Source organism: Elephantulus edwardii, unplaced genomic scaffold (genome assembly GCF_000299155.1).
Source record: "Elephantulus edwardii isolate Elephantulus edwardi_28Jun2011 unplaced genomic scaffold, EleEdw1.0 scaffold00003, whole genome shotgun sequence".
NCBI classification, from domain to species: Eukaryota; Metazoa; Chordata; class Mammalia; order Macroscelidea; family Macroscelididae; genus Elephantulus; species Elephantulus edwardii.
Genome location: NW_006399753.1, coordinates 31,092,693 through 31,106,181, shown reverse-complemented (window position 1 = coordinate 31,106,181; position 13,489 = coordinate 31,092,693). Strand labels below are relative to the sequence as shown.

Sequence of the window (13,489 nt, the reverse complement as noted above, 5' to 3'; positions counted from 1 at the left end):
GAAGAGATTGAGATTGTTCACAGCTTTAGTTTGCTGGGCTCCACGGTCAACACTCTAGCACCAAAAGCTAGAAAATTAAAAGATGTATTGTGATGGGAAAGCCTGCTGTTAGGGACCTCTCCAAAGTACTGAAGAGCAATGGTGTCACTCTGGAGACTAAGGTGCACCTGATACAGGCCATGGTCTTTGTAATCACTTGCTATGCATAAGAGTTGGACAAAGTCTAGGGAGGATAGAGGGAGAATTTATGTTTTTGAGCTGTGGTATTAGAGTATTGAATAAACCGTGGACTGGTAAGAAAACAAACAGGTTCATCCTGAAGAAGGTTAAAACAGTCTGCTCCTTAGAGGCAAAGATTATGAGGCTTTGTCTGACATACTTTTGACATGTTGCAAAGAGATACCAGTCTTTGGAGAAGGATTTCATGTTTGGAAGAGTGGAGGGACAGCACAGGAGAGAAAGACCCTCTATGAAGTGGATTGATTCAGTGACTGGGGTAGGTGTGTCGGAGACAGTGTGATTGTTACAGGATAGAGCAGGGTTTAGGGCTGTTGTACATGAGGCTACTATGAGTCACAGGCAACTCGACAGCACATAACAACAACATAAAGCTTGGTGGAGGACTGGACGACCAACATAAATATTCCTCATTTAAGCACTCTTTTAAGATAAAAAAAATTCCGTTTTAATGCCTTCAGTTTTGATGGAATTAAGAGAATATATAGTACATTTTTTAATTTAAAGCAGTATTAATTATATTATTTATACATTGTCAAAGTAACACCTACAACATGTCCTAAGAGATCTTAAGGATCTTTTTTTCTATTCTTTTCTGTTTAGTCAGGAATTACCTCCCTAGAAGGAGAGCAGCCTTACTGCCTTCCAGTCTACCCTCAAGCCTCAGAAGAGGATAAGGTGAGAAGCACCATCAAAGTTGTACTAAAAGGCTATTGTGCAAGTTCATTTCAGTTCTCAGGACTGTCATTTTCTTAATGTTTCCTTTATAACAAAGGCTGAATTGTGTGTGAAAAAGACTACATTTGTTCAAGTACTGCCTGCACCTTCTCTCTTGTTAGGTTCATGTGACAGGTTTAGTTGAATATTTATCTGTGACTAATAAAGACCTCTTTTCTAGACACAGATTGACTCATTGCATTTTGAAAAGACAGGGATATTGACATCCTAGTTACTACCTCTGGGATTGCTTTTCAAGCTAGAAATAAAAGTGTCTGCTTCTCTGTTCATGCCAGATGCACCTGTGTGGGAAAAGCTATCAAATAAGCAAAGGCCTTCACTTGCTCGTTTCTGCAGATTCATGTTTACGTTCTAATATTACTTCCCAATAGTGCACTTTATCAAGTGAAATAGAACTACTCTCTCACTCATCCGTACTGTGTGTTTCTATGCTTCACATCCTTCCTCAGGGTTTCCTCCATCTGGGATGCCCTTCTGCATATGTTCATAGGTTACTGATCTTTTGATGCTTAAATCCAATGTCACTCTCTATGATGCTTTTCCTGGGCTTTTATTCACAGCAGCATGTATTATTTCTGTTTTCCAAATCTTCACAGAATTTTAGCTTTACTTGTATTATAAAACTGACTGTCTTATACTTTGGTTTTATTATAAAATTGATATCCATATATTTCCATTCTCTTCCTATTTCCCTTTGGTTATTGTTATTCCATCCAAATATACTCTTTAAAGGTGTAAAGCAATTATTACAAATCCCTAAACCACTCTTACTTAACTTTCTTTACTGCAAGGTATGATTTAACTATTTTAATGTATTATGCCATTTTGCTGTTACAACTAGTTTGTAAGTATTTTCATTCTTTTCACTTTAAAAATTGAGACACAAAACATTTAAGTATCTTCCTCTCAAATACCAGTTAGCCAAGGACACAGTAAGATAACAATTTTGGCTGCTGTATTTCTCTGCTTTGCTCAGAATAGAAATGTTTCCTAGATTATTTTACTGATTCAATAGAAGATAAACACATTTCTTTAAGAAGTGCATGTTTATTATTTGGATATATATTTATGTTTGTGTGATGTAATTAAGGGGGAAAATCTCCACCTTATCTTGAAGTTAAATAAAGGCGTCATTTTCAAGAGGCCAAGTGCTTCAGAATCACAGAGACAGTGGTTAAAGTATGGATTCCTGGGCCATTTCCTGTCCTTCTGGAATAAGTTATCATGTGATCTGAGATTATAAACTCCCTAGATAAATTTTACACATTGCAGGTTTTGTGAAGCTCTGATTAAAGAAAAAAAAAAAAAACAGGGTCCTTCGTTCTCTCTTGAATGTGTTTGATCTTATAAATGAAATTAACTTCTGATTGGTTAACATAAAGGCTAGCATTTTTTTTTAAAAAAAAAACTTTTAAATTACAATTTTAGTGAAAAAATTATAGTGCAGAGAAGTATTCTATTCACTCATATTTTGTTTCATGACCCTGGTTAAAAATGACCACTTTCTAGCATTATTTTACCTACTATCTCTTCATATTCTCGTTTTCCTTGATCTTCCATTTCTTCTCTTCCTTCCTTCTGCTGTATGCTTCCTCCTTGATGTTACTTGCACCTTATGTTGCTGTTGTGTACTCTCAGTTCAGAATAAAAGAGACCTGATGCATAGCTTACCTTCCAGTGGGTTTTTGGAGGCAGTCTAATCACAAGAGAGGAGAATGTCAATCTTTCTCCTGTGGAGCAGCTGGTGGATTCGAATGGTGTGCCTTTGAGATGGCAGTGCAGCTCTTTACCACTAGGCCACCAAAGCTCTTTGACCTTATAGACCTGTCTATTTTTTTTACTGCAAATATGTCACAAAGGTGAGCCCAGTGCTAGGCTTAAAGAGATGCTAAAGGCCTTAGTCATAATGTTTCCACTAGCCCTTGTTAGCCCAGTAAGCTCAGCCATTATTGTGATTTTGATTTCTGTTCCACATCTACTTCCTATTCTAGGATCTTATACTGTGATTCCTTTCAGTGAAGGTGGTATCTGGGCACTATCTAGTTCTTCTAGTCTCAGTGTCACTGAAGTTGAAGAAGCCTCAAGCTTCATCAGTGTTGTCTATTCTTGTTATGTACAGCATATATTCTTTTATGATTCTTAATTACCAGTTATGAAGTTGATGCTCTAACATATACTCTGTTATAGTTCTCATCACTCTCTCACTAGGAGCAATCTAGCCCCAGTTCTAGATTCTCATTGTGCAATGGTAGGTCTAGCTAAAAAAAAAACTTACTGTGAGTTCACTAAAGCTATCATTGCCAGCCCTGGCTGATTACCTTTTCTGTAGCTTTGGGACACAGAATAGATTTGGAGGAAGCAACAGAGGCTTCAATTATTAAATGGATATTTCTTAATAGTAGGTTGAAAAGATATTTCATGGTTGTTGAAGGTTTTTTGGTAATAACTTTTTGTTGCTGTTATTGATTGCTTACAAAGCTTTAATTAATTTCAGGGAGTTCTGTTGTTCTACTCAATTTTTATTTATTCAACAAGTATCTTTCAGAACCAGTAAATGCAAAACACTGGAGGGTCAAATTAATCTACAGGATTCTGCGAAGAAAGGTATACCAATTTACTTTCAAATGGTAACCACCAGTAAAAAAAATCTTATGCAGCACAGTTCTACTCTGTGACACAAAAAGACCTCCAAAGCTACCGTAGTAGGAGGCAGGAAAACAGAAGCTCTGCTTGGTGGGTGAAGTGAGGAAAGGCTTGCAAGATTGAGAAGAACATTTCTAACAGTAAAAACATCATATACAAAGAGACAGGTATGTTCTTAGAAACTGCAAGTAGAGATCAGGATCAAACCTTTTCTGCTCCCAAGCAAAACAAAAAGAACACAGTTTTTACCCTCTTGTACGAGAATACTTTAGATGCTTCTTTTCTATCATCTCTTTTCAACATCTGTCTTTGCATATTAATCTTCAAATTTCCTTTTCCCTAAACTGATTAACTCAAGATCAGACATATCTTTTTAATCCCAGTTAAAAGTTTTTTTAAAAAAATCATGCGCACATTCTACTTCTTTATTGCAGGAGAATAGCCCTATATTGCATTGTGGACTTATATTCCTTTGCAGAAAATATCAAGTAACGTAAGGCTAATTTAAAAATAAATCATTCATGGTTGACATCTAAAAATTGATGAGAACGGATTTTGAGATTGTGGCTAACTTTTTAGATCTATAATATTTTTATCTACTTTAGGGTCTATGCAGAATTAAAGATAATGTGTGAGCTGTGATATTGGAGGAGAGTAGTGACTATCCCATGGACTGCCAAGAGAAGAAACAAATACATCTTGAAGAAAGTATAAGAGGGTGCTTCTTAGAGGCAAAGATAGTGAAACTTTACCTTAACTATTTTGGACATGTTATTAAGAAAGCCCGGCCCTTGGAAAGTGACATCATGCTTGGAAGGGTGAAGGGTCAGAAAAAGAGAAGTTTTTCAAGAGGTTGTTACACAATGACTATAACACTATCTCTAGTACAGCAGAGATGATAAGCATGGCACACAATAGGACAAGGTTCAGATTTGTTATTCAGGGGTTCACTATGAGTCACAATTAATTCAATGGCACCTAACAATAACATCTGTAGTGATAGAATGTATGGAACATATAGATTTTAAAAACTCTAGATAATCCTAAACTCCATTTTCATCTATATACTGCAACACCATTGACAAGTAAAAGTGATCAATTTTTTATCTAATTTATTTGCACTGGTTTAGATTACAGGGTAGGTATATTAATATGAAGTGAAATGCCAAGAAAATAAAGTCAGACCAGCAAACCAAATAGATGCTAATAGTGTATTATTTTGTTGTTGTTAAGTGCCGTCGAGTTGTAGGTGACTCATTGCGACCCTATGAATGAAATTCCTCAACACTTGTGTGACTTTCATCCTTTCTTGAGGTTCATAGCGTTTCTGGGGGCAAGCTTTTACTTTGTATTATTATTATCATTATTATTATTACTACTACTACTACAGTGTATTATATTAGTCATTTTTTTCCATGAACTTTATGAGAAGAAATAGTTCATCTAAATTATCTGTGGAATGAAATACAAATAAAAAGAAATTGTCTCAAGCAGATCTTAATAGAGTAAGTTAGGGTTGGGGTTTGCATTTCAAGCGTTTTTATCACATTTTGCAGGAAATTATGTAATTCACGTTTTAAGAACCCTTCTATAATACAAATGTAAATAATGATCAGTAATCACGAAATGAAGCTTTAAAAAGTCCATAAATTTTGACTAATCACCACTTGTGCAGAACTGTTGATGTTATTGTTAGGTGTCGATGAGTCTACTAGGACCCTTAACAACCCCATCAATAGCAGATCTGATCAGCTCTGTCAAATCCTGTATCAACCTCAGACTCTCTAACTTATTCAAGTCCATTGCAGTAGTTATTGATTCAATTCCTCAGTTAAGAAGCTTCTTCACTTTCATCAATTCTCCACCTCTCCCCAGAACATAGATGCCCTTTCCAAGGAATAGTCTCTCCTAACAAAATGCCCACTGCCAAAAGCTTCATTCTATGTGGATCCACAATCAACACCCTCTGTTTTAGCATATATTGCTTTGGGGACATCTGCTGTCAGGAAGCTGTCCAAAATACTAAAGAGTAATGATGCGAGTTTGAAGACTAAAGTGTGCCTGATTCAGGCCATAGTCTTTGAATCACTTGTTATGCATCTGGGAGCTGGACAATGATTAAGGATGACACAAGAAGAATTGATGCCTTTGAGCTGTGGTGTTGGAAAAGAGCACTGAATATCCATGGACTGTAAAAAGAATGAGCAGATATGACTTGGAAAAAAATGAAGCCAGAGGGCCTTTTTGAGGTAAAGATGGTGAAGCTTCATCTATCATACTTTTGACATGTTGCTAGGAAAGGCTATTTCTTAGAAAGGGATATCATGCTTGGAAAGGTGGTGATTCAGCAAATGAAATAAAGTCCCTCAACAAGATGGATTGGCATAGTGACTGCAGCAATGATATCAAGTGGGTCAGAGATGATAAAGATGGCACAGGAAAGGACAGGGTTCAGTTCTGCTGTTCACAGGGTGACTATGAGTCATACTCTACTCCACAAACCGAACACCAGCAACAGCATTCCAGATTTAGCACTAACCATGCTAGGCAATACATGATTGTGATTATGTGAAACCTATACTTAAACCAAGAAGCTGTTGTCTGAATAAAGCAAGGAGACACTGGTTCAAAATCAAGAAAGAAATGTGTCATATATGTATTCTTTCTCCACACCTCTTCAATTTATATATTGAACAAATCATTTGAGAAGTGAAACTTTATGAAGAAGAATGTGGCATCAGAATTGTGCAGATGACACAACCTTGCTACTAAAACTAGGAAGACTTGAATCATTTAATACAGAGATCAAGGACTGAAGCCTTCAAGATGGATTGCTTCTCAACATCAAGAAAACAAAAAATCCTTAAATAGGCGGCATAATGATTGATGAATAAGGAACAGAAGTTGTTAATGATTTCATTTTACTTGGACCCACAATCAACACCCTTGGTATTAGCGATCAGGAAATCAAAAGACGAGTTTCATTGGGAGAATCTGCTGACAGAGACCACTCCAGAATGCTCAAGAGCAATGATGTCAGTCTAAAAGTCCAAAGTGTGCCCGATCCAGGCCATGGTTTTCTGAATAATTTTCTATGCATCTGAGAGCTGAACAATGAATTAAGAGTGACAGAAGAAGAACCAATGCCTCTAAATGTTGCCAGAAAAGAGTACTGAACATACCATGGACTGCCAAGAGAACCAATAAGTCTGTTCTGGATAGGATGAAACGAGGTTGCTCCTTGGAAGCAAGAATTTTGAAATTCTATCTCACAAACTTTAGACATGTAATCAGGAGGGGACCAGTATTGGAGCAGATCATCATGCTTGGAAAAGTGGAGAGTCAGTGCAGGAGAGGAAGAGCCTGGACAAGGTGGACTGACACAGTGACTATGACAATGGAGTCAGGTTTATCAGTTTATTAGAGAGCTGAGGTTAGTTCAGGATAGGACAAGGTTCAGAACACTTGCTCATGGGGTAGTTAAGAGCTATAGTCAGCTCAACAACACATAGCAGCAACAACACAACAACAATATAAGGCAAGTGAATTTCTTGGAGTTTCATTTTATTTTAATAAACTTTTATCTAATTATTTTTATCTAATGTGGTATATATGCATACTTTTTTTTTTTGCTTTGTTTTGTAAAGGTCTAGTATGACTTTAGAAAAATTTTTAAGTTAGGAATCCAAAGTAATTCTTTGTCTTCATTTCTCTCTAAGTTTTCAGTCCAACTTTTCTAAATAGGGCCTACTTTAGAAAAAAAAAATCAAAGATAGTAGGTACAGGCTTTTCAGATGTTTGCTGTTCTATAAAAAGAAAATGCAGTGCTATGATTTCCTTGGGGATTATAATAGATTTTTCAAGTGGCGCCCAACCATTGATCAACTGTCTCAAAGATATCAGCAGGGACAGAAATCTGAGTGGAAAGAATGTGATATTGATAGGTCCCTTATGGGTAGCAAAAAGAGAATTGTGATTTTCAATTTGTATATTCCCATGATGTATATTGAAGATCTGTGCACTGAAGTAAATCAAACTGTACAAACTCGGCATCTCTGCGACAAAGCAGAGACACTTCAGGGTATACGGTGGTAAAAAATTTAAAACTGAATCCCTGAACAACTCAAATGAACACCACCATGTCACATATTTTTAAAGTGGTGAAAGTGCATCCATGATGATGTAGTTAAGCTTTGTCTCCAAGATAATCTACCAATAACCATTTTATTTCACAAAGTATTAATAATTTTAATTACATAAAATTCTGAAATTAAGATTTAAAACATTTTTAAAGGGAGCATGGTAGCTCTAGAACAAAGATTGTACTGTATTTTTCACAACTTCATAGTAATATTAGCCTTAAGCATGTTCACTCATAAATTTATTTATTTCAAGACATTGACTACATCTCTACTAAAGATATCCATCATATTATTTGAGGTGGATCTTCCAAATAGATAGGTTCTCTTATAGTTGGAGAGAAGATGATATTCTTGGCAGAAAAACTTATAAACCACATTGTGCTACTGAAGGCTCAGAAAAGAAAATAAACATAAGGCATTTTATGCACTGAAACACAAAGCAATACATGGGTTTTATGGATTGGCAAGAAATAAGACTGTCTTTATAGTTGAATAGTATTCTATCTTAAAAACTATACCACCATTTGTTTAACTATATACCTACTGAAGGATAATGTGGCTGTTTCCAGTTTTCAGTAATTGAGCACTAATCATCTATCAAGATCCACCTACAGGTTTTTGTGCGCACTTTTCTATGGCAATATATGACATCATGAATATCCTCTACCAACACCACAATACCATCTCATTGTTGTTGTTAGGTGCCACAGAGTCAAGTATGACTCATAGCAAACCTATGAGCAACAGACCTGAATACTGTCCTATGCTGTGCCATTCTCATATCTGATATATACTGAAGGCCATTGCTTCAGTCATTGTGTCAGTCTGTCTCTTTAGAGGGTCTCCTCTATTGTTGACCTTCCTCCTTTCCAGACATGATGTCTCTTCCCCAGGTATAGCCTCTCCTAACATCATTTCATGGGCCACCCCTAAATACAGGGAAAGGGAACTCTGGTAGCTGCACTGCTAAATTAAAGGTAACATCTCTCTGGTGATTCAAATCTACCAAAGACTTTGTGAGAGAAAGACGACAATCTCCTCTCATGTGAGTTATAGCCTTTTTAAAAATTGACCAAGTGGTCAGGCATAAGTCAATTCAGACTCAATGGCAATGAGTTAAATTTTTATATCAATTGGGTAAATGCCGAGGAGTGTAATCAGTGATTGTTGGAGCATATAGTAAGATCCTGATTGTATGGTTGGTCAATTTTGGAAAGATTTTGAGAAAATCATTAAAGAGCCTTGACTCTAAGAAGAAGAATGTGACATCAGAATCAGTGGAAGACTCATTGACAACATGTGTTATGAAGATGACACAATCTTGTTTGTTGAAAGTGAGGAGGACTCAAAACACTGACATTTTAAATATGGATTGCATCTCAACATCAAGACTAAAGACAACAGAAGACTTCGCTTTAATATGGATTGCATCTCAGTATCAAGAAGACAAAAAATCTTATAACTGGACTGAGAGGCCTCATCATGATAGATGCGAAAAGATTGAAATTATCAATGGTTTAATCTTGCTTGGATCCATAATCAACACTGTGGATGTGAGCAGTTAGGAGACATATTGCATTATACAAGTCCACTGTCAGGGACATAGCTTGACAGAGTCAGGGCTAGAGTCCTGGAGATGGAAACCCCAACAATAGCAAGAAGAAGTAGAAAAATAATCCAAGTCTTTCAGTGCCAGAGGATCCTGCAACAGAGGTATCTTGCAGTTTACCAGGAAGATGCCTGGATTAATTGAGAGACTGTTTGAGATGCTGTCTGAGCTAATTGAGGGATTGTGTCTTGCTGCTAACTTAGCTTTGTACTGCTATTTACTTTATCTGGACTTTCACTGGGTGATATCCTTTGCTGCCCCCACTCCCTATTCTATTTCCTTAACAAATCCCATACCTGTGAATAGTAGATTTTCTGTAAAGTCTGCGTGGTCATTTGCAATGAATTGTGAATCCAGTGAGTAGATGAGAAGTATGAAGTGACATATTCTTTATGAGAATTGGGTTTGTGTTGAGGATGTTAGTGATGGGGACAACTTTCCCTTCTGAGGTTAGTAGAGGTTGTACTTGGCTGTCCCCTCGTTGTCGTTGCTCCTTTTAGAGGTGGTGTCAGATGCAGTAGGATTCATTGCAATGGATTCAGACTCATAGAAACATAAGGTTTTGTAAACTCAGGGCTTGGTACATACAGCTTAAATAGTTACTGTTTGTTGCTACAAGGGAGAAAAGCCAAAATGTTACAACTAGCCCAGGACTAAAAGCAGTATTCTAAGAGCACATTTATATAAATAGGAAGTAGTAAAGGATAGTACTTAGATGTAGAGAATGAAGCTGGAAATTTCTTTGAAGGTTTATGTGTTAAGATTTTTACAGATTTAATTTTATTAATATTACTTTCTTTTTAAAAAAATTATTAATATTAATAATGTTAATGAAACTTTACAGAGATTTTGGATTTCCACTCATTCATTGTTGCACTATCCTCCCTGCCCAGCCTTCCCCTCCAGTTTGTTCTTCTCTTTGAAAAGTAAAATTCTTTCATTGTTCTACAATCGCTCCCTCCAAGTTTACTCCACTATGCAGCCTTCATTCTGGACTCCTGCCATGACAATAATACCTAATCACCTATCCTTTTTAAACAGTTTTAATGCAGTATACATAATTTATCACATCTTTTTCAGTCTCCCCTCAACCCAGATGTCAGTCCTGTTTCACAACAGTGGCACTATGCAGTATTTATCCTTTTGTGTCTGAGATATTTCACTCAGCATATTGTCCTCCAGGGTGGCATTCACTTCCTAAAAAATGCCTCCAGAAACTCTATGAACTTTGATAAGTGCCGGTAGTTTAGAGGGTCTTCAGGACTGTTGTTCATAGTGTCGCTATGAGTTGTGCTCAACTCAAAGGCAAACAACAACAACAAAACAACTTTATGTTTCTTCCATGTATAAATATTAATATATATTATACAAATTAATGTTTGTTTGCATTTTATTTTACTATGAATTTAGTGAAAGTTTACAAAAAGGTTGGGTTTTCATTCATTCATTTTTGCACATTTTGCTCTCTCCTCCTCCCTTCTCCCATCCTGAGTTCATTTTATAGTACATCTCTTGTTCTGGATTGCCAATTTTCATACATATAATGCCTAAGCATGCATTCCTTTCAGATGGTCGTTCACCTCATCTGTATCAGCAGAGTGTTCATTATCTATCTACTCTTTTCCTGTTCTTCATCCTCTGCACCACCATGTCAATTCTATTTTTTAATGGTGTTGTTATACAGTATTTGATCCTTTTGTAAATGAGATATTTAACTTAGTATGTCTTGCAGACTCTTTTCTGTTGTGTATGGTTTTACAGGTTTATTGTTTTTCAGTGCTGTGTAATATTTGTTTGTATGAATGTACCACCTTTTAAAATCTATTTGTTTATTGGTAGGCAGTTGGGTTGCATCCATCTTTTTTGCTATTTTGAGTAATGCAACAGTAAACATGGGTGTGCATATCTCTGTTTGAGTTATGGATCTTATTATGTATATGGTATATTCCCAGAAGAGAGAAAATTATTAAGGTTTTTGCTGATTTAAATCTACTGAATGTAGTAATATATGTCATAGAAATAAATATTGGATATTATAATAATGGGATATAATTTAGATTATGTTTAGGATTTTATATTTGAGAATTAATTTAGAGGAAGAATGTAAGACTACCTTTACCTATTGCTTTAATGGATATGCAAAAAGTGAAAATTTACCCTAAAGGAATATCTGTTCAATCAGTAGATAAAGAGTATGATGCTTGGCCATTAGAAAGATATATTGCCATTCTGGGTAGAATTACACTTGAAAGAAGACAAGCAGAAGAATAAAAACTTTGCCAATGCACCGAGGCAAGGTAAAGATGGTACCCATCAGAGCCCCTCTCCAGGATTTAAGGAAGCTGGTGAATGTGCTTAATTCATGGTGGGAACCGGGGTGGGCACTTAATGAGTGGAAGTAGTACACATGCAGTAATGAAGAGACAGGCTTTGATGTGTTCCTTCAGCAATGTCCACCCAGCATGAAGAATGGAGAAATGAAGGATTACTGGCCTGTGGAGGATCCCTAATGTGTTGAATTGACCCGTGCCGGGCTAAGGCTGAGTGAAGAAACCAGCTTGGCTGAAAAGCATAGAGAAGTGTGGACTCCTGAGTTTGTGACTGATACCCATTTGGACCTAGCCATGGATGATGGCTGGGGGTGGGTTACCCATAAGCTGGCCAGATGAAGACAGGGGATTCATTCTATGATCTAGTGTTGATTACTCTGACCTGATGATTTGCCCTGGATTGGGCCTTTGATTATAGGTGTGGAAGGTTAAAGTTTCAACAGTACTAAAAGGTTAAAAAAGAAAAAAAAAAGCTTTTACTCTCACAGTAATAGTTTGATAGGAATGGACAAAGAAATAATTAACTTTAAACGTGAAATAAAGGCATAAAGTATGAAGTAGCTTGCTCACATGATTTCATGAATGTGGAGGATTATAAGGGGAAGGTGGATCCTTTGGCTATAAAGGATAATGGCTAGAAAAGCAAAGGGGTGATTTGTGCAGGTAGAATTTTTAAAAATTATTTATCTACTCATTGCTTGAGATCTGACCAAAACAAGACCAGTTTTCAGAGGCAGTTAGCCACACAGGAGAAGACTGCCCATCCTCCTGCGGGGCAGCTAGTTTGGGATTGCAGCACATCTTCTTGCCACTGGCCACGAGAGCACGCTCGCGCTCGAGCTCTTGCTCTCTCTGTCTGTGTCTCTGTGTTTCTCTGTCTCTCTCTCTCCTCCCTCTCTCTCTCTCTCTCTGTGTTGTACACACACACACAACTTTATTATTATAGTGTCTGAAGGACTGTGGCATGATAGAAAGAATTATGGAAAACCTAATCTGTTGAAATAGAACTGGAGTTCATAAACTGTAACCATTTGTAATTATTTGGTGATATAAGTCAATGTCATTTTTCTTGGAAGTATCATAATAATGTCTATGCACTAGAGGGTTAAAAGATGATATGTTTGTTGTTATGTGCTGCTAATTTACTATGACTCTTAGTGACTCTATGAAAACAGATTTGAACCTTACCTTGTACTGCACCAATCTTACAATCTCTGATATGCTCAAGCCCCTTGTTACAGTTACCCTCAATCCATCTTGTCTTCCTCTCTTTCTTCAACTTTCAATCTTTTCCAGCACAATGACATCTTTTTCCAAGGACCAGCACCTCCTGACATGTCCAAGTGTGTTAGACAAAATGTGTGTCCTCTTGGAAGTCCATGAGCTATTTAATATTTTTCACCTTCACAATTCAGAGACATCAATTCTTCTGCTATCTTCCTTATGCATTGTCTCAATCTCAGAAGCATAAGAAGCAATTGAAAATACCACAGTTTGGATTAGTTGCACCTTAGCCTTTAAAATGACACCTTTGCTCTTTAGCACTTTGAAGAGGTCCGTGACTACATGTCTTCCCAATGCAATATGACTTTTAATTTCTTGACTGACTGCTACTACGATGGCTATTTATTGTGGATCCATAAACATTGAAATCCTTGACAAAATTAATCTTTTTACTATCTACCAGGATACTGGATGATCGTCAGCAGAATCTTGCTTGCATGTGAAATCAATGACACTGTTCTGTAGTTTCCACACTCAGTTGGGTCACCTTTCTCTGGAATGGGAAC

The 13,489-nt window shown here is 36.7% G+C and overlaps 1 pseudogene; it reads left to right on the top strand.

Moving 5' to 3' along the window:
* The first annotated feature begins 7,617 nt into the window (after window positions 1–7,617).
* The window catches only part of LOC102851313, a 193,733-nt pseudogene continuing 187,861 nt past the window's right edge, over window positions 7,618–13,489 (top strand).